Genomic DNA, 18,479 nt, shown 5'->3' with positions numbered 1-18,479 from the left:
CAATATCACTGCACACTATTTTCGTCGGTTAAACCCTGATCGTCGAAAATAGTGTCTTACTTTTGGCAGCTGTGAGTGGCCGTCGAAAACAATGTTACTTTCGACGGCTAAGTTTCACGGCCACCAAAAAAACTTAGGGCTTGTTCGGTTATTGATATTATATATGTATTGGAATGTATTGGGTGCAATTTAAGATGAATTTTGACTTGTTATAGATTTAAATCGGCTCAATCCCACCCAATATATATGGATTATCACCAAAACGAACAAGCACTTATGGGATTTTAACATGTAGCCGAAACATTTCTTCTCTCTTTCCTCGCTTTCCTTCTCCCTCCATCCTCTGATGTCGTCTGATGTCGTGACTGCTGCTCCCGCCGCATCCCCTGGCTCGCCCCGCCCACGCGCTGCCGGCTCGTGGTTCCACCTCCCGATCCTGACTCGTCGTGCAGCCGCTCGCTCCGGCTCACCGTATTGTCAACCGCACGCGATGTTAAACTTTTTTTTTTGCATATTTTATTGTTTATTTTCGGCAACCGTTTTTTGTTTGCCATCAAAAATAGTGATCAGCAGTTTATTTAATGTTTGATAGTGATTAGCAGTTTATTTAATGTTTGATTGTACTATTTTTTATTATTTATGATTAGTTATTTGTTTATGCATTTAAAACACAATTAATTACACATTTAGCCAACGATACGTTCAATTATTGTTTGATTCCATTAACTAATATAATGTTGATATGCCTTATTACTTAGTTTGATTTGATTAATAGCATATAATTTTCTATTTAGTGGTTTAAGATATTTTACTTGACTTTTATGTTAAGATGCATTATTGTTTAAAAGTACGTTATAGTATTTCTCGGACTTTACTTTTTTAGGTTGGTTTAGGACCTATCCTTATCTATAAATGTAGGACCAATACTCTTCATGAAGTTGAATGATGTTTTTAAGATATCGTCCGCTTTAACAATTTTAGGCGTGGCTGAAAATCGTGCATGGATGTACAATGGTTGGAGTAGGAATGGACGTCATTCTGATGAGTGGATAGCCATGACTAAAGATTTTGTGGACTGTGCTTTCTCCTTGTCATTAACCGGCACTGCCAGATGTCCTTGTAGGCGCCACGAAAATAATATATTTCTCTACTACTCTATATGTTGATACCGAGGGCGTCCACCGACATCACATGGTTCCGCCCTCGCCCTCCCCCGCCAATCTCGCAGCGGCGCCCGCCCCCGACATCCTCGCCTCCGCGCTCGCTCTCCGTGAATGGAAGGCGCCGCGTCTGCGTCCGCCATCCTCGGGCTCGACCCGCTCAAACTCGATGGGCCGCTGCGAGCCGCTGCGAGACTGGCACCCGCCCTCGACACCCTCGCCCCTCGCCGGCAATCCAGGGCTGCTACGGCCCCATCCTTGCCCCGCCCCGTCATAGGCGTCTCTTCCCCGCCCGCGTGATGCCCGTCGTAGTCCCCCGCCCCACTCCCTCAGTCCCTATCCACCGGTGCGGCATGGAGCCCAAGCTGTCTTCGGTCGGCGTTCGCGACCTCCGCCATGTCGTCATCCCCACCCCGTCCTCGTCGTCCTGCTCGACGCCCGCCACGACCTCCACCGCGTCATCATCCCCACACCCGTCCGGACCCCTATCCCCAGCATCGCAGCGCCTCCCGCACGAGGTCGCTGCGCTTGTCGATCTAATGGCGACCCCCATGGCAAAGAAGCAGGTCAGTCCCGTCCCCTAGCCTTTCCCAACTCCTCCCCTCCGCCTCACTCTGTCGTCGTCGTCGGGCCCAGATCCAGAGGCGGAAGGAAGGGTGGGGGCAAACCCTAACCCTCTCCCTCTGCCCCTCGATCGCGCTCCCGTCGATGCCCACCTCTCTCTTCTCCCTCCCATCGCCGAGGACTCTAAGGACGACTCCGACATAGCCCCATTCGAACCAGCCACCCGAATCTAGCGCAAGCACGCAAACGGTGATGGTGGCCATGGGAGACAGCCAGCGCTCGGCATGATTCCCACCCCGCCGCGAGCCAAGAGGTTCGAGGTCAAGTTCGTGGACCCCCCCGCCGTGCCCCCCGCTCCCACACCCGCACAGGCATCTAGCCCCCATCCCCCTCCCGCTCGAGATCTCCGCCGATCTAGCCTATCGGGGGTCCGCGACGTGTGGAGGGGTGAGCATCGACGGTGGCGGTAGAAGAGGAGGAAGCCTTCGAGGGTGCGCTCACCGACGAGCAGCTGCGAGAGGTAGTGAATCTGGGGTTCGGTTGTTTGCTGAGTGGGATACACGAATTGTTGCTGCAACCTTCTCCCTCTCTAGCCTAGGAACAAAGCCCTTACACTCTCAAAAGGAGTGGAACAAATATGGGGGATTGGTGTTGCTTTGGGATGGGGAACGAGATGGAGGTTGGGGTTCGTGTTGATTTGCGTGGGAGTTGGTGTTGAACTGTTGATTATGATTAGGGAAGGAGAAAGCGTTTTGGGCTGGACATGTGAGTTTTCTTGTTTGAATTCAGTATTATCAGATGCAATAGTCCGATCCTAATTTTGATTCTCGCAGAACTCTGAGGTGGGTGGTGGAGGAGGAGTGCGAGGGAGGATGACGAGGCTGCCTGGCCGAGCCCCGAGGGGAAGGTGAGCGTCACCTGCAAGGCCACAACCTTGGTGAGACTGCCACCATGAGCGTGCCCCACGGTCGCCGCCAGGATCTCGAGCTCGCCATCGATGACTTCGACGTGGAGTTGATCGACCCTGAGCTACGCTACTCGTTCCAGCGCAACAGCAAGGTACAATCCTCCCCTCCCCACCCAACCGACCATTCTTTAGGTCGCAACGGGTGTGTATGTTTTTTACTGTTACCCCATAATTGGAATTGTAGTCCATTCAGCAAACCTTGGCGCTCCTCACCTATCGCAACCTCTTCGGCATTGCCATCAGACTTCCTGTCATGCTGCTCCGAGATAGGCGTGCCTGATTTTCCGACAGGTCAGTCGATCATCAATCCCCTACCGATACAACATACCGAACTACTCCATCATCCTGCACAAACTAAACTAGATTCATTTTCCGTTTCTGATATATACACATTCTGTGTTAACTTTGATCTTGGTTCATAAGAAAAGAACATAAAATAAACACATATCTAATGACTATAATTATACATACATCATCTCTTGTGATTTTAGATACTTTTCAATTATACCTTTTTTTCTAAAATCACACGAAAAGACCAATCTGTGTCCCGGTAGTGACTAATGTTTGTTGTCAACCTTGGTCGGAAACAGATGAATGGCCAGGAGAGGCGAGGGCCGCCTCACCGTAGATGGAGCCCACAGGGGGCGCAAGGAGTGGCGCGCCTTCTCTGGCTCCTTGCTTCGCTCCAATGGCGTCGAGGTCCACGTGCCACTTCATGGAGCGGATGCAACACAGTTGGCTAGGTACCACTTTCTTTCCAAGCATAGTATCTCTTTTGTTCTTGTCAAATCATTTTAGTTCACTTGGTGTTTTTTTGTTTAGAATATCTTGGAACAAAGTGCAACACTTGTGTGCAGCCTGGTTAGTGTGTCTCCCTGTTTTATGGGGCCTAATTTTAGACGCGATGTAGTGTTTACCAATGAGGTTTTCATTTTGCTCACTGGTTTCTACACAGCTAATAATTTGCATAAGTTACTAAATAGGAACTCGGCCATGAACAATTAATCTGAGTGCTACTTTAACCCTTCTATCAAGAAACATAACGTTTTGAGCAGAAACTAATTAGGTGGTGAGCCCTCCCTGTCCTCGTGCTAAGCCCAGTTATGTAGCCAAAAGTTGGGATTATATCCACTCAGCTAACCCCGATCGTTGTCGTCAGTTTTCCCCCTCTCTCCAAGGCTTCGAGTCGAGCTGCTAATGCGGTGCCCTGTCCTTTCTATCTTCCCCTCAAATCCATGGCCACGATTCCCCTGACATATGATTATGATGGGGGGGGGGCAAGAACGATCGACGTTGATGGTGCAGTGCATGCACCATCACCTTCATGAAACCTAAATATAGTTACCACCGTGCTTGTTTTGCCGTGACATATGATCTCGACCTTTCAGGGCACTGAAATATGTACTGCTTGTTGGCTGGCTCATCGCCATGCCTTGCTTTTATTATGTTAATGTTTTGTTTGGAACACGAAATATATCCACACACAAAAAGAATATCAAGGGCTTGTTCAGGGGAATGGATGGCTAAAATCCTCTATTTTAGCCCCTCCTCCTCCGTTCTCCTTGCTCCTAAACATGCCCCGAGAGAAGTTTATCCTACAAAAGAAAGGAAAAATCAAGGGGGACCTTTGTTTGAAAATAAAGAAACAGAGAATATGGCCAGCTAAGCCATGTCTTTAGTAAACTGTGTAGGTGTTTGAGATGAATGTATGATTCTCTGGTAGGCAGCATAGAGACGAAGAGAACCCCACCCCCACTTCTCTCAACTAGCAGTAGTAGCGGATACAACATCCCACCTAAAGTTAGGCTGGATCTGCTAACTAAATACAAGCCTCGGTTTCTGTTAGCATTTCATTTCACTACTGGAAGCACAAGGTTCTAGCTCTACTTCACCTTTGTTTCTCTATATATAAAAACCTGCGATGACTTGTGGCCATGATACAATACAGCAAGTTGACATGCTGCCCCAACTGCAGGAGAGGCTTGGTAGGTAGATAGGCAGGAGTATGCCTGTCTAATTAACAAGGCATCGGCCAGCCCTCGTCTGTCATTGCAGTCGTTGCTATCCCATCACTGCATGCCAAAAAGGATATCCAGGTTAGGTTAGTGCATGGTACGATGTACAGGTGGACAGATTAGGACGCGGATTAGAGCTCCCTCCCAATAACGAATCAGAAGACCTTTCGTTCGTGCATGATGATGGGTGTTCTATGCCAATAATTTTGAGCACAAGAGATGTCCGTAACATGGGTGGACCTGAGCTGAGAACAAGAAGCGAAGCAACCCACTGGATCTCATTCTCGGACGCAGTCCCCTCCTCCGTCTGATGGCCAGACCAGACCTGCTCTGCTCTGCCCTTTTTCCTCCACAAGCAACATGGAGAAGTGGCCTGTCACTGCCTCCCAACTCTCTAACAGCGACCTCTCGCCTAGGCACTAATTAGTGCTTAGGCTAATGTATGATCGGAGGATCCCAACAAACATGCTAGCCTAATGCTCTCCCATCCCAAGTGATCCTCCGAGAACTAGTTGGTGCGCAGGCAGGATGTGTTGTCTGCCTCTGTGACCCTCAGTCACTGTTGTTTTTTTGTTTTGTTTTGTGGGTGGTTACTGTTACCTGCTTCTGAAACAAGCAACCCACTGCAGTGAGCAAAGAAAGAAAGAAAGGTGTGGTGTGTGCCCATTTTTAGGTCGGTCGTGACTTTGGTTATCCACTGAAAAGATATGCTTGGTGGGTGCTTTCTTGTGCTGAAGAACAAGTATCCCACGAAACCACAGCCGTTTGTATTATCTGGTGATTTCCTGCATTATTAGCTGGCCTAACTAAACCATGCGCTCAGACCCTAAACCAGCTGTAAGTCTGTGATTGAAAAGCACAGTGTACTAGCGGAATGGGAATGGTCAAGACGAGCCAGATGTTGACCATCCTAGCTACGTATCCAGTCAAGGACAACCAAAACAATCATGGCTCCTCTTGGCGTCTGCAGCCTGCAGTGCGGGGCTCCATTATCCTGCTGCTCTGGCCATTCTTTTCCTCCAGCCCTCTTTAGGCTGAGCATCGTTGTTGCATCGCAGGCAGCTCCCAAAAAGCAGCTTCGTGCTTGGACGCATGCTCTCTGGGATTACAAGCATGACATCTGCTTTCTGCTAGCCGGCGCTCTCTCTCTCTCTCTCTCTCTCTCTCTCTCTCTCAAGAAAGTGGCCGGCGGTGCTGTGGGGTTCCTTGCTTTTCGGAGCGTTTCCCCGGTCGGATCGGCGGCAGGGCAGGTCACGTGGACGGGACCGACCAACCCAACCTCATGACGGGCTACTCAAAATGTGTGGTTCTGTACTTGGATACCATTGGGTTCACTCCAAATGTGTGTTCTCGTTTTTAGTCTAAATGTTTGTAGCAACCTAGTTTTATTCTAAATGTTTGTAGACGTTAGTCTTGGTTCTGGACTTGGATATCAGTTGGTTCTGGTCTTGGACTGCTAAAACTGTCACCTACTACTATGACTCATGTTTAACCGTGGCCTGCATTTTGGAAAGCAAGTTCTGGTCTTAGCACTGATACTGGTGTTCTCTGATCATGCTTGTTAACAAGTTCTGATTTTGGAAAGCAAGTTCTGATTCACTTGTGTACACAATCTGATAACCTGTTGTTTATGTGATTTTGGAAAGCATGTGCTTGTTAACAATCAACAACAGCTCGTTTCACAGCAGCTTGTGAACAAGACTTTTACAAAACTGTGCATTCCTAAATCAACATATTTTCCAAAACTGATCGTGCAACAATCTGGTGAAAATGTGCACTTTTAGAAAAACACTTCTGATCGTGCACGATTCAGTGTGGCCTACTTTCAAAATCTGCATATATGCCATTTAACACACAAACATTAGTCACTTTCAAAATCTTTTCTATTTGTCATTGCAAACTATAATCATGTGAACTACACACGAATAGATTTTTCGAAACCTTTTTCCCTTTTTCTGAGATTTAAATGGTGGTGGATACTGATTGAAGGTGACTAATGTTTGTTGTCAACCTTGGTCAAAATCAGATGGATGGCCAGGAGAGGCGAGGGACGCCTCACCGTAGAGGGAGCCCACAGGGGGCGCAAGGAGTGGCGTGCCTTCTCCAGCTCCTTGCTTTGCTCCAACGGCGTCGAGGTCCACGTGCCACGTCATGGAGCGGATGCAGCACAGTTGGCTAGGTACCATTTTCTTTCCAAGCGTAGTATCTCTTTTGTTCTTGTCAAATCATTTTAGTTCACTTGGTGGTTCTTTTTGTTTAAAATATCTTGGAACAAAGTGCAACACTTGTGTGTAGCCTGGTTAGTGTATCTCCCTGTTTTATGGGGCCTAATTTTAGACGCGATGTAGAGTTTACCAATGAGGTTTTCATTTTGCTGACTGGTTTCTAGCAGCCCCGTCTATCTAGATTGCATTTCAGTTGTGAATGTTCTTTTTGTGATTCTACTTGTTTCTTGATAGAAGGGTTAACGTAGCACTCAGATTAATTGTTCATGGCCGAGTTCCTATTTAGTAACTTATGCAAATTATTAGCTGTGTAGAATCCACACATGCTGCAAAACGTTGTCTCAACTAAAAAAATGGAATGTGGGGTTGTATTGTTAGACAAAGCATAGCATAGGTGACAGTGCATCACATTTAGGATGTCTTAGTATACGTTCATGAAACTTCAAACCCAAAACTAATGTCTTCTATAGAACACTGAAGACAAGAGTTGTGTCCAGATTAATGTACGCTTTACTACCCATACCTTCATAAGGTAATTGACTCTATTTTTTTGGAGATGGAGCTGAGAGATATACACAACGACAGAAAAGATGGAGGAGCATGCCATGTTGTTGGGCACACTCATTTCTGTTGGGATTTTGTGGTTGATGAGATAAGTACTGATTTGTCCATTTCTAATATCAAGATGCATTATGATTATTCTAACCCTAACTATATAAAATTCATCTGATGCGGGTATTTGCAAGCTCCTTGGCGTACCCTTGAGAAAGAAAACATCGGATGAACGGCAAAGGCTGACTGCCATTTTGTGTATATCGTGATGGTTTCAACCCTGAAATATATTTGTCATTGTGGTCAGACTACTAAAAAAGAATATAGATGCTTACTGAAACAATCATAATTCAACTAACAGTCACACATACATGCAGATAGAGTCAAACACACTCTGCCACTAACCAAAAAATAACAAGGCTACTCACTTTGCAAAAAAAAGAGATAGAATAACAAGGCTACTCTACGAAGGACGTGTGAGTAACGAGTAAGGACAATGATGATAGTACTGCTTCCTTAGGATATAACTCATGCTCGCTCATTATATCACTTTGCCAGTTTACTTTATTTTTTGGTGTATGCTTTTTTAGCATTAGACACGTAGTATGCTATGTTAGGCTTGTTTACTTTATTTTATTATTGCAGTTTGAGTACCTATGTCATGATTTTATTTGATGTTATGTTGTGGTAATTTATCTTCAGGGTTATGTTGTGTACCTTGTCCGTGTGAGACGTGGTGGCAGGAAGAGGCCTTTGCCCAAGTGTATTGTCTATGGCAAGCCAAAGCACCAGGGTATCACCCAACTCAAGTTCCAGAGGTACAAGAGGTATGTCGCTGAGGAGAGAGCTATACGCAAGCTTGGTGGACTGAGGGTTCTTATGTCATGAAATAAAGTATGTCATGAACTTTTTGCAATTTGACTGTATTATCAAACAATGAATGGTTAGTGATAAAATGTTGCCTGCTGTTGTGGACTACATGATTGGTTAGTGATCAAAAAAGGGAGTTTGCATATCAATGTATTTTATCATATTAATCACTATTCATATAACGTTGTTCTCTGCTTCTCGCATGCGTGGGTTGTTGGCTGACCCGCCTAACATCGTAGCTCAGTCCGTTGCCTCCCGACCCTCGCGCCGCACTCTCCTTTGCATGCCACCGCCGCTATCACCGTCCCCAGATTTGTGCTCTTCTTCTCTGTCCAGCCGATACACCCTTCCCTCTGCTCCCTTCCTTCAATGGTATTACATGTTCCCGTTGCAACGCACGAGCACTCACCTAGTTCCTTAATAAGAAAAGAGTTAGCTTATATTTCTGTCAGTTTAAATTTATGCTCGGATATGAGGTGTGGGAACATCATGGTGAGGTAGTACCCAGCCCGAATGTAGAAGAGGATGAGAACAATGATTGGGCTGGCGGTGATGAGATGCATGAGATGCTAGATTTGCTACATCCAGAGTTAAACCTAAGCTCTGAGAATCCTCCTACACCAGAGGTTTCGAAATTTTTTAAGCTACTAAAATACTCTGAAGAGCCATTGCATGAACACACAGATGTGAGTATACTCGCTTTTGTGACCCAGCTCATGGCCATTAAGTCCAAGTACTATTTCTCGAACAACTATTACAATGAGATTTAAAGTTATTCGGGGATGGTGTTGCCAAAGCCCAATAAGTTGCCTAAAGACATGTACCATTCAATGACAATTATCAAAGGTCTCGGTATGGATCATGAAAAGATTGATGTGTGCAAAAATAATTGAATGCTTTTCATGAACGAGCATGCGGGAGAGAAAAAATGTCTGGAATGTGGACAATCTAGATTTGTGGAAGTTGTTAATGATGAGGGTGATAAGGTGATGACAAATGTTGCACATAAGAAGCTTCGCTACTTGCCACTAACTCATCAAGTGAAACAGTTATTTCTATCGAAAAAACCCGCCATGCACATGGGATGGCATAAAGAAGGTGTCAGTGAGAACGATGAGCTAATGGCGCACCCTTCAGATGGGGATGCTTGGAAGGCTCTTGACATGTTTGATCCAAACTTTGCTGCTGAACCGAGGAATGTTTGAATCGGCCTCACGACCGATGGCTTCACACCTTTTGGTCAAATGGCATCATCATACTCATGTTGGTCTATCTTTGTTATTCCATACAACCTTCCACCTTCTCTTTGTATGAAGTATGAATTTATATTTCTTTGCTTTATCATACCTGGCCCAGACCAACCTAGAAAGAAACTCAATGTCATGTTAAAACCATTGATTGAAGAGTTGAAGGAGCTTTGGAAAGGAGTCGAAGCATGCAATGTTTTTAAAAACAAATATTCAAACTTTGAGTCGCGTATTTGTGGTCGGTGCATGACCTCATGGCGTATGGTATTTTTATCAGTTGAAGTACACATGGTAGATTGACATGTCCATATTGCGGTTCAGATACAGATTGCTTCTGTCTTGCTTATGGTGGAAAGACCACTTACTTCGATTGTCATCGACGCTGGTTGCCCAGGAAACACCCCTTTAGGAGCGATAAGAAAAACTTTATGAAGAACATCGTGGTCACGAAAGGACCGCCAAAACGTCTGAATGTGGTAGAAATTTATGCTCAGCTGAACAACCTTGTCCTAAATGAAAAAGGGGGCAAGTACCAAGGATTTGGAGTGGACCACAACTGGACACATATATGTGGTCTGTGGGAGCTCCCTTATATGCCGTCATTGATTCTTGTGCACAACATTGGTGTCATGCGCCAAGAAAGTAATGTTGTTGAAGCCCTCATACACACCTGCATGCATTTTGAAAAAAACAAAGGACAATCCGAAAGCTCGAAGAGATCTAGCAATGCTTTGTTCTGCGATCTAGCCAACCCAAGTGTTCAATGACAACGACAAACCGTCGCGTGCCTTGTTCTGTCTTACCTCTAAGGACAAGATCGAGGTGATGAGATGGATGAAAAAAAATTAAATTTCCCGATGGTTATGTTGTGGGCTTGAAAAGAGTTGTGAATTAAAAACGGGAAAACTAACTTGGTTAAAGAGTCATGACTTCCATATACTAATGGAGAAGATTATCCCTACCATTTTCGTGGTTACATGCCCGACGCCATGTGGCAAGCAATAGCTGAGCTAAGCTATTTCCATAGGTAGATCTGCGCTAAAGAAATAAGTAAAAATATGATGTATAAGTTGGAGAAAGAAATATCAGTGTTGTTGTGCAAGCTAGAAAAATATTCCCACCTGGATTATTCAATCCGATGCAACATCTACTTATTCACATTCTATATGAGGCAAAGGTTGGTGTACCTGTACAATATAGGTGGATGTATCACATTGAACGTGCACTCGAAAACCTGCGAGCCATGATTCAAAATAAGGCTAGAGTAGAAGGATGCATCGTCGAAGCTTTTTTGCTAAAGGAGGTTTCATACTTCACGAGTGTGTATTTCGCAGAGGAACACAATGTCTATGCTCCTACGATGTGATACAATGTCGATGAGGAACCTCCAGTCAGTGACCTCAAAATTTTCCAATGAAGAGTGAGAGCACCTAGAGGGGGGTGAATAGGTGATCCTGTAGAATTCAACACTAAATTCCAACAACCTTGATTATAAAAATAGTAGTGCGGGTTAATCAAGTCAATTAGACGAGCTCTTGCGAACACAGACAATCAAAGAAGGAACAATCACAAGAGACACGCGATTTTATCCCATGGTTCGGCCAAGTAACACTTGCCTACTTTCACGTTGTGGCGTCCCAATGGACGAGGGTTGCACTCAACCCCTTTCAAGTGATCCAATGATCAACTTGAATACCATGACTTTTCTTCCTTATCTCTTTTTCCCGTTTGCGAGGAATCTCCACAAGTTGGAGTCTCTCGCCCTTACAACAAAGGTCACAATGAAAGCACAAGAGTAAGGTTGGGGAGCAACACACACAAATCCGCAGCACACACACGCACACAAGCCAAGACTTGAGCTCAAAATGAAGCACAAAGAGTTCACAACTAGAACGGAGCTCAAATCACTAACACAATCGATCAAGTGCGTGGAGACGGAGTGTGGGAGACTTAGAATGCTTAGTGAAGGCTTGGGTGACTCCTCCATGCGCCTAGGGGTCCCTTTTATAGCCCCAAGGCAGCTAGGAGCCGTTGGAGGCCAACAAGGAAGGCCAAAGTTGCCTTCTGTCGGGTGGTGCACCGGACAGTCACTGTAGACGGTCCGGTGCGGATCCCCTTCCTTTTCTGGCGTAGATGACCGTTGCAGCGCCGAGCCAGTTGGCGCACCGGACAGTCCGGTGCCCCCTGCCGACCGTTGGTGCGGGCCACGTGTCGCCCGCGGATTGCGCGACCGATCGTTGCGCTGGCGGCCGTTGGCTCACCGGACAGTCCGGTGCACCACCGGTTAGTCCGGTGAATTATAGCCGTACGCTGCCAAACTTTTCCCGAGAGTGGCATGTTCACCGGAGGCTGGACTGGCGCACCGGACAGTCCGGTGTGCCAAGCCAAGCTGGACTTTGGCTGTACCAAGCCAAGTCTTTTGCATTTCTTTTCTTCTCTTCTTTTCTCTATTTCTAGCACTTAGACAATATATGTTAGTACTCAAAATAATGTACTAAGTCTAGAAACATACCTTGTTACATGATTTGCACTTCTTGCTTGTTTGGCACATAATTACTTCACTTAATATGTGTTGGACACTTAATCACCAAAACATTATAGAAATGGCCCAAAGGCACATTTCCCTTTCAATCTCCCCCTTTTTGGTGATTTATGCCAACACATCAAAAAGCAACAAAAATAAGTGCAACATCGATGCAAATAAGGACCAAATTGTTTTTGACTCTAATTTGGCATATTTGGATCATCCTTTGCCACCACTTGGTTTGTTTTTGCAAATCAAATTCATTTTCCTATCTCTAAGTCAAACTCACTTGTTTGGGCACAAAGAGAGATATTCCAATGGAAAAATTTATCAAGTGCCAAAAACTCTCCCTTTTCCCATAATCATAAATTCTCCCCCACAAGAGACCAAATTTTACAATAAGAGTATTTTGGCAAATCAAAAATTCTAACTCTACTATTTTCAAAATTCTCAAGTGGTAGCTGATCCATTTGCTTTGGCCTTAATTTCTCCCCCTTTGGCTTTTAAGCACCAAAATGGGATTATTCTTGGCCCTTTAACCCCATTGCCTCACCAAAATTGTCAATTAAGAGCAAAAAGGCAATAGGAGTATAAGAATGAATTTGGAATTAAGTACACTAATACCGGAGTGCAGTGGAAGTCTTTGCATGGTCCAAGTTCACCTTTCCCTTTCAATTTACCTTTGAGACTACATCAAGTACACTCAAACAAATAGATTAGTCTCAAAGGGTCAAGTTGTAGCACATCTCCCCCTAAGTATGTGCATCATTCACACATGGACTTTTGAGGTCCGGGGATCCCTTGCACAACTTGAGCACTATAAATAAGCAACAAATTTAATAAAGTAACATGATCAAAGGCATAAAACACATGTATGCTATAGATCAATCCAAGTTACACGAATCTAAGACATTTAGCTCACTACACAGCCTGCAAAAGGTTTTCTCATCTAATGGCTTGGTAAAGATATCGGCTAGCTGGTTCTCGGTGCTAATATGGAACACCTCGATATCTCCCTTTTGCTGGTGGTCTCTCAGAAAGTGATGCCGGATGTCTATGTGCTTAGTATGGCTGTGTTCAACAGGATTATCCACCATGCGGATTGCACTCTCATTGTCACATAGGAGTGGGACTTTGCTCAGATTGTAGCCAAAGTCCCGGAGGATTTGCCTCATCCAAAGTAGTTGCGCGCAACACTGTCCTGTGGCAACATACTCGGCCTTAGTGGTGGATAGGGCAACGGAGGTTTGTTTCTTTGAACTCCAAGACACCAGGGACCTTCCTAGGAATTGGCACGTCCCTGATGTACTCTTCCTATCAACCTTGCATCCAGCATAATCGGAGTCTGAATATCCAATTAAGTCAAATGTAGACCCCTTTGGATACCAGATCCCGAAGCAAGGCGTAGAAACTAAATATCTAAGAATCCCCTTAACGGCCACAAGGTGACATTCCCTTAGGTCGGATTGAAATCTACCACACATGCATACGCTAAGCATAATATCCGGTCTACTAGCACATAAATAAAGTAAAGACCCTATAGACCGGTATGCCTTTTGATCAACGGACTTACCTCCTTTGTTGAGGTCAACATGCCCGTTGGTTCCCATCGGTGTCTTCGCGGGCTTGGCGTCCTTCATCCCAAACCTTTTGAGAAGATCTTAAGTGTACTTCGTTTGGGAGATGAAAGTGCCGTCCTTGAGTTGCTTCACTTGGAACCCCAAGGAAGTAGTTCAACCCACCCATCATTGACATTTCAAACTTTTGAGTCATCACCCTGCTAAACTCCTCACAAGATTTTTGGTTAGTGGAACCAAATATTATGTCATCGACATAAATTTGGCACACAAAAAGATCACCATCACAAGTCTTAGTGAAAAGAGTGGGATCGGCTTTCCCAACCTTGAAAGAATTAGCCATTAAGAAATCTCTAAGGCATTCATACCATGCTCTTGGGGCTTGCTTAAGTCCATAGAGCGCCTTAGAGAGCTTACACACATGGTCGGGGTACCTATCATCCTCAAAGCCAGAAGGTTGTTCCACATACACCTCCTCCTTGATTGGCCCGTTGAGGAAAGCGCTCTTCACATCTATTTGAAACAACCTGAAAGAGTGGTAAGGGGCATAGGCTAATAATATTCTAATAGACTCTAGCCTAGCCACAGGAGCAAAAGTCTCCTCGAAATCCAAACCTGCGACTTGGGCATAACCTTTTGCCACAAGTCGAGCCTTGTTTCTTGTCACCACCCCGTGCTCGTCTTGTTTGTTGCAGAACACCCACTTGGTTCCTACTACATTTTGCTTTGGACGTGGCACCAGGCTCCAAACTTCATTTCTCTTGAAGTTGTTAAGCTCTTCCTGCATGGCCAACACCCAGTTCGGATCTTGCAAGGCCTCTTCTACCCTGAAAGGCTCAATAGAAGAGACAAACGAGTAATTCTCACAAAAGTTAGCTAATCTTGAGCGAGTAGTTACTCCCTTGCTTATGTCACCCAGAATCTGGTCAACGGGGTGATTCCTTTGAATCGTCGCTTGGTTTGAGTTGGAGGGGCCAGTGGTGCTTCTTCCTCCATAACTTGTTCTTCTTGTGCTCCCCCTTGATCACACGCCTCTTCTTGAGGGACCTGTTCATCATCTTGAGTTGGGGGATGTACCATCGTTGAGGAAGAAGGTTGATATTGCTCTTGTTGTTCTTGTGGTCGCACATCTCCAATCGCCATAGTGTGTATTGCGGCCGTTGGAACATCATCTTCATCTATATCATCAAGATCAACTTGCTCACTTGGAGAGCCATTAGTCTCATCAAATACAACGTCGCTAGAGACTTCAACCAAACCCGATGATTTGTTGAAGACTCTATACGCCTTTGTATTTGAGTCATATCCTAATAAAAACCCTTCTACAGCTTTGGGAGCAAATTTAGAATGTCTACCTTTCTTCACCAAAATGTAGCATTTGCTCCCAAATACACGAAAGTAAGAGACATTGGGTTTGTTACCAGTAAGGAGTTCGTAGGAGGTCTTCTTGAGGAGACGATGCAGATAGAGCCGGTTTATGGCGTGACAAGCTGTGTTCACAGCTTCCGACCAAAACCGCTCAGGCGTCTTGAACTCTCCAAGCATCGTCCTTGCCATGTCGATAAGTATCCTGTTCTTCCTCTCTACCACACTGTTTTGTTGTGGTGTGTAGGGAGCGAAGAACTCATGCTTGACACCTTCCTCCTCAAGATACTCCTCGACTTGTAAGTTCTTGAACTCGGACCCATTGTCGCTCCTTATCTTTTTCACCTTGAGCTCAAATTCGTTTTGAGCCCTCCTTAGAAAGCGCTTTAGGGTCCCTTGGGTTTCTGATTTATCCTGCAAAAAGAACACCCAAGTGAAGCGGGAAAAGTCATCTACAATTACAAGACCATACTTACTTCCCCCGATGCTAAGGTAGGCGACGGGTTCAAAGAGGTCCATGTGAAGAAGCTACAATGGTCTTGATGTTGTCATCACATTCTTGCTGTGATGAGTGCTTCCCACCTGTTTCCTTGCCTGACAAGCTGCACAGGGTCTGTCTTTCTCGAAGCAGACATTGGTTAGTCCTAACACATGTTCTCCCTTTAGAAGTTTATGAAGGTTCTTCATCCCAACATGTGCTAGACGACGATGCCACAGCCAGCCCATGCTAGTCTTAGCTATTAAGCATGCATCTAGATCGGCCTCCTCTTTCGAAAAATCAACTAAGTAGAGTTTGCCATCTAATACACCCTTAAACGCTAATGAACCATCACTCCTTCTAAAGACAGAAACATCAATATTTGTAAATAGACAATTATAACCCATGTTACATAATTGACTCACAGACAATAGATTGTACCCGAGCGATTCAAATAAGAACACATTGGAGATAGAATGCTCGGATGTAATGGCTATCTTTCCCAATCCTTTAACCTTGCCTTGGTTCCCATCTCCAAAGATGATCGAATCCTGGGAATCCTTGTTCTTGATGTAGGAGGTGAACATCTTCTTCTCCCCCGTCATGTGGTTTGTGCATCCGCTGTCGATAATCCAGCTTGAGCCCCCGGATGCATAAACCTGCAAGGTAATTTACACTTGGGTTTTAGGTACCCAACTCTTGTTGGGTCCTACAAGGTTAGTCACAATAGCCTTTGGAACCCAAATACAAGTCTTATCTCCCTTGCATTTGGATCCCAACTTCCTAGCAACTACTTTTTCATTCTTACAAATAATTGCAAAAGAAGTATTGCAAGCATGGTAAATAGTAGAAGGTATATTACATACTCTCCTAGGCACATGATGCACAACATGATTTCTCCTAGGCTTACTTCTACCATGCACAAAAGTAGAGCTAGAAGCAAACATAGCATGTGAATTAAACACATCATAACTCCTATTATAATGAGCATTTCTAGAAAATTTTCTATCATTATAAATGAAAGCATGATTCCTTTGAGTACTATTAGCCATATGGGCCTTTCCTTTCTCCTTGTTGGGAATGGGAGCCCTTTGGCTTGTTAAGTTCTTGGCTTCCTTTCGAAAGCCAAGTCCATCCTTAATTGAGGGGTGTCTACCAACGGTGTAGGCATCCCTAGCAAATTTTAACTTATCAAAATCAACCTTGCAAATCTTAAGTTGAGCATTAAGACTTGCCACCTCATCATTTAATTTGGTAATAGACGCAAGATGTTTATCACAAGCATCAATATCAAAATCCTTGCATCTATTGCAAATTACAACATGTTCTGCACATGAACTAGATTTATTAGCTACCTCTAGCTTAGCATTTAAATCGTCATTCAAAATTTTTAAACTAGAGATAGATTCATGGAAAGCAGATAACTCAGAAGATAGCATTTCATTTCTCTTAGTTTCTAAAGCAAGAGATTTTTGCACACTAACAAACTTATCATGCTCTTCATATAAAATATCCTCTTGCTTCTCTAGCAATCTATCTTTTTCATTTAAAGCATCAATTAACTCATTGATTTTATCTACTTTAGTTCTATCTAAACCCTTAAATAAATCAGTATAATCTACTTCGTCATCACTAGAATCATCATCGCTAGAAGTAGTGTACTTCGGGTTTCTCGAACACTTACCTTCTTCTCCTTGGCCATGAGGCAAGTGTGGCATTCGTTGGGGAAGAGAGAGGACTTGTTGAAGGCCGAGGCAGCGAGTCCTTCATCATCGGAGTTGGATGAAGAGCAGTCTGAATCCCATTCTTTACCAAGGTGCGCCTTGCCCTTCGCCTTCTTGTAGACCTTCTTCTTCTCCCTCTTCCCATGCTTTTCTTGTTCCTGGTCATCATCATTATAAGGGCATTGTGCTATGAAATGACCAGTCTTACCGCATTTGAAGCAGGAGCGCTTTCCCCTTGTTTTGTTCTTGTTGGGGGTACTCCTTGTGTCCTTTAAGAGCGGTCTTGAAGCACTTGATGATAAGCGCCATCTCATCTTCATTGAGGCCAGCGACCTCCACTTGTGCCACCTTGCTTGGTAGTGTCTCCCTGCTGCTGGTTGCTTTGAGGGCAATGGTTTGAGGCTCGTGAACGAGTAGTGGTCTGTTTAGAGCATCGTCCACATATCGAACCTCTTTCACCATCATGCGCCCGCTCACTAACTTCTCAAGAATCTCCTCGGGTGTCATCTTGGTGTACCTGGGATTCTCATGAATAAGGTTGACAAGATGGGGGTCAATTACCGTAAATGACCTTAGCATTAGTCGAACAACGTCGTGGTCCGTCCATCTTGTTTCTTGTGCTTCCATAGCTTCTAATTTTGTTGACCAGGGTCTTGAGCATGTTGTATGTTTGTGTTGGCTCCTCTCCCCTGATCATCGCGAACCTTCCCAGCTCACCCTCAACCAACTCGATCTTGGTGATCATGGTGGCGTCGTTTCCCTCATGTGATATCTTGAGGGTATCCCAAATTTGCTTGGCGTTGTCCAAGCCGCTCACCTTGTTGTATTCATCCCTGCACAAAGATGCTAGAAAAACAGTGGTAGCTTGTGCATTCTTATGAATTTGCTCATTTATGAAAACAGGATTGTCAGTATTATCAAAGTGCATTCCGTTTTCAACAATCTCCCAAATACTAGGATGGAGAGAAAATAGGTGACTACGCATTTTGTGACTCCAAAAGGAGTAGTCTTCTCCATCAAAGTGTGGAGGTTTACCAAGAGGAATTGAAAGCAAATGAGCATTGGAATTGAACGGAATACGAGAATAATCAAATGAATAGTTTTGATTAACCGGTTTCTTTTTAGACGAGTCGTCGTCGTCATCTCTTGGTGAAGAAGAGGAGGCATCGCTGTCGTAGTAAATGATCTTCTTGATCCGCCTCTTCTTCTTC

The sequence above is a fragment of the Zea mays genome, chromosome 8 (assembly GCF_902167145.1).
Source record: "Zea mays cultivar B73 chromosome 8, Zm-B73-REFERENCE-NAM-5.0, whole genome shotgun sequence".
Taxonomy (NCBI): Eukaryota; Viridiplantae; Streptophyta; class Magnoliopsida; order Poales; family Poaceae; genus Zea; species Zea mays.
Note: the sequence above shows the minus strand (reverse complement) of the source record.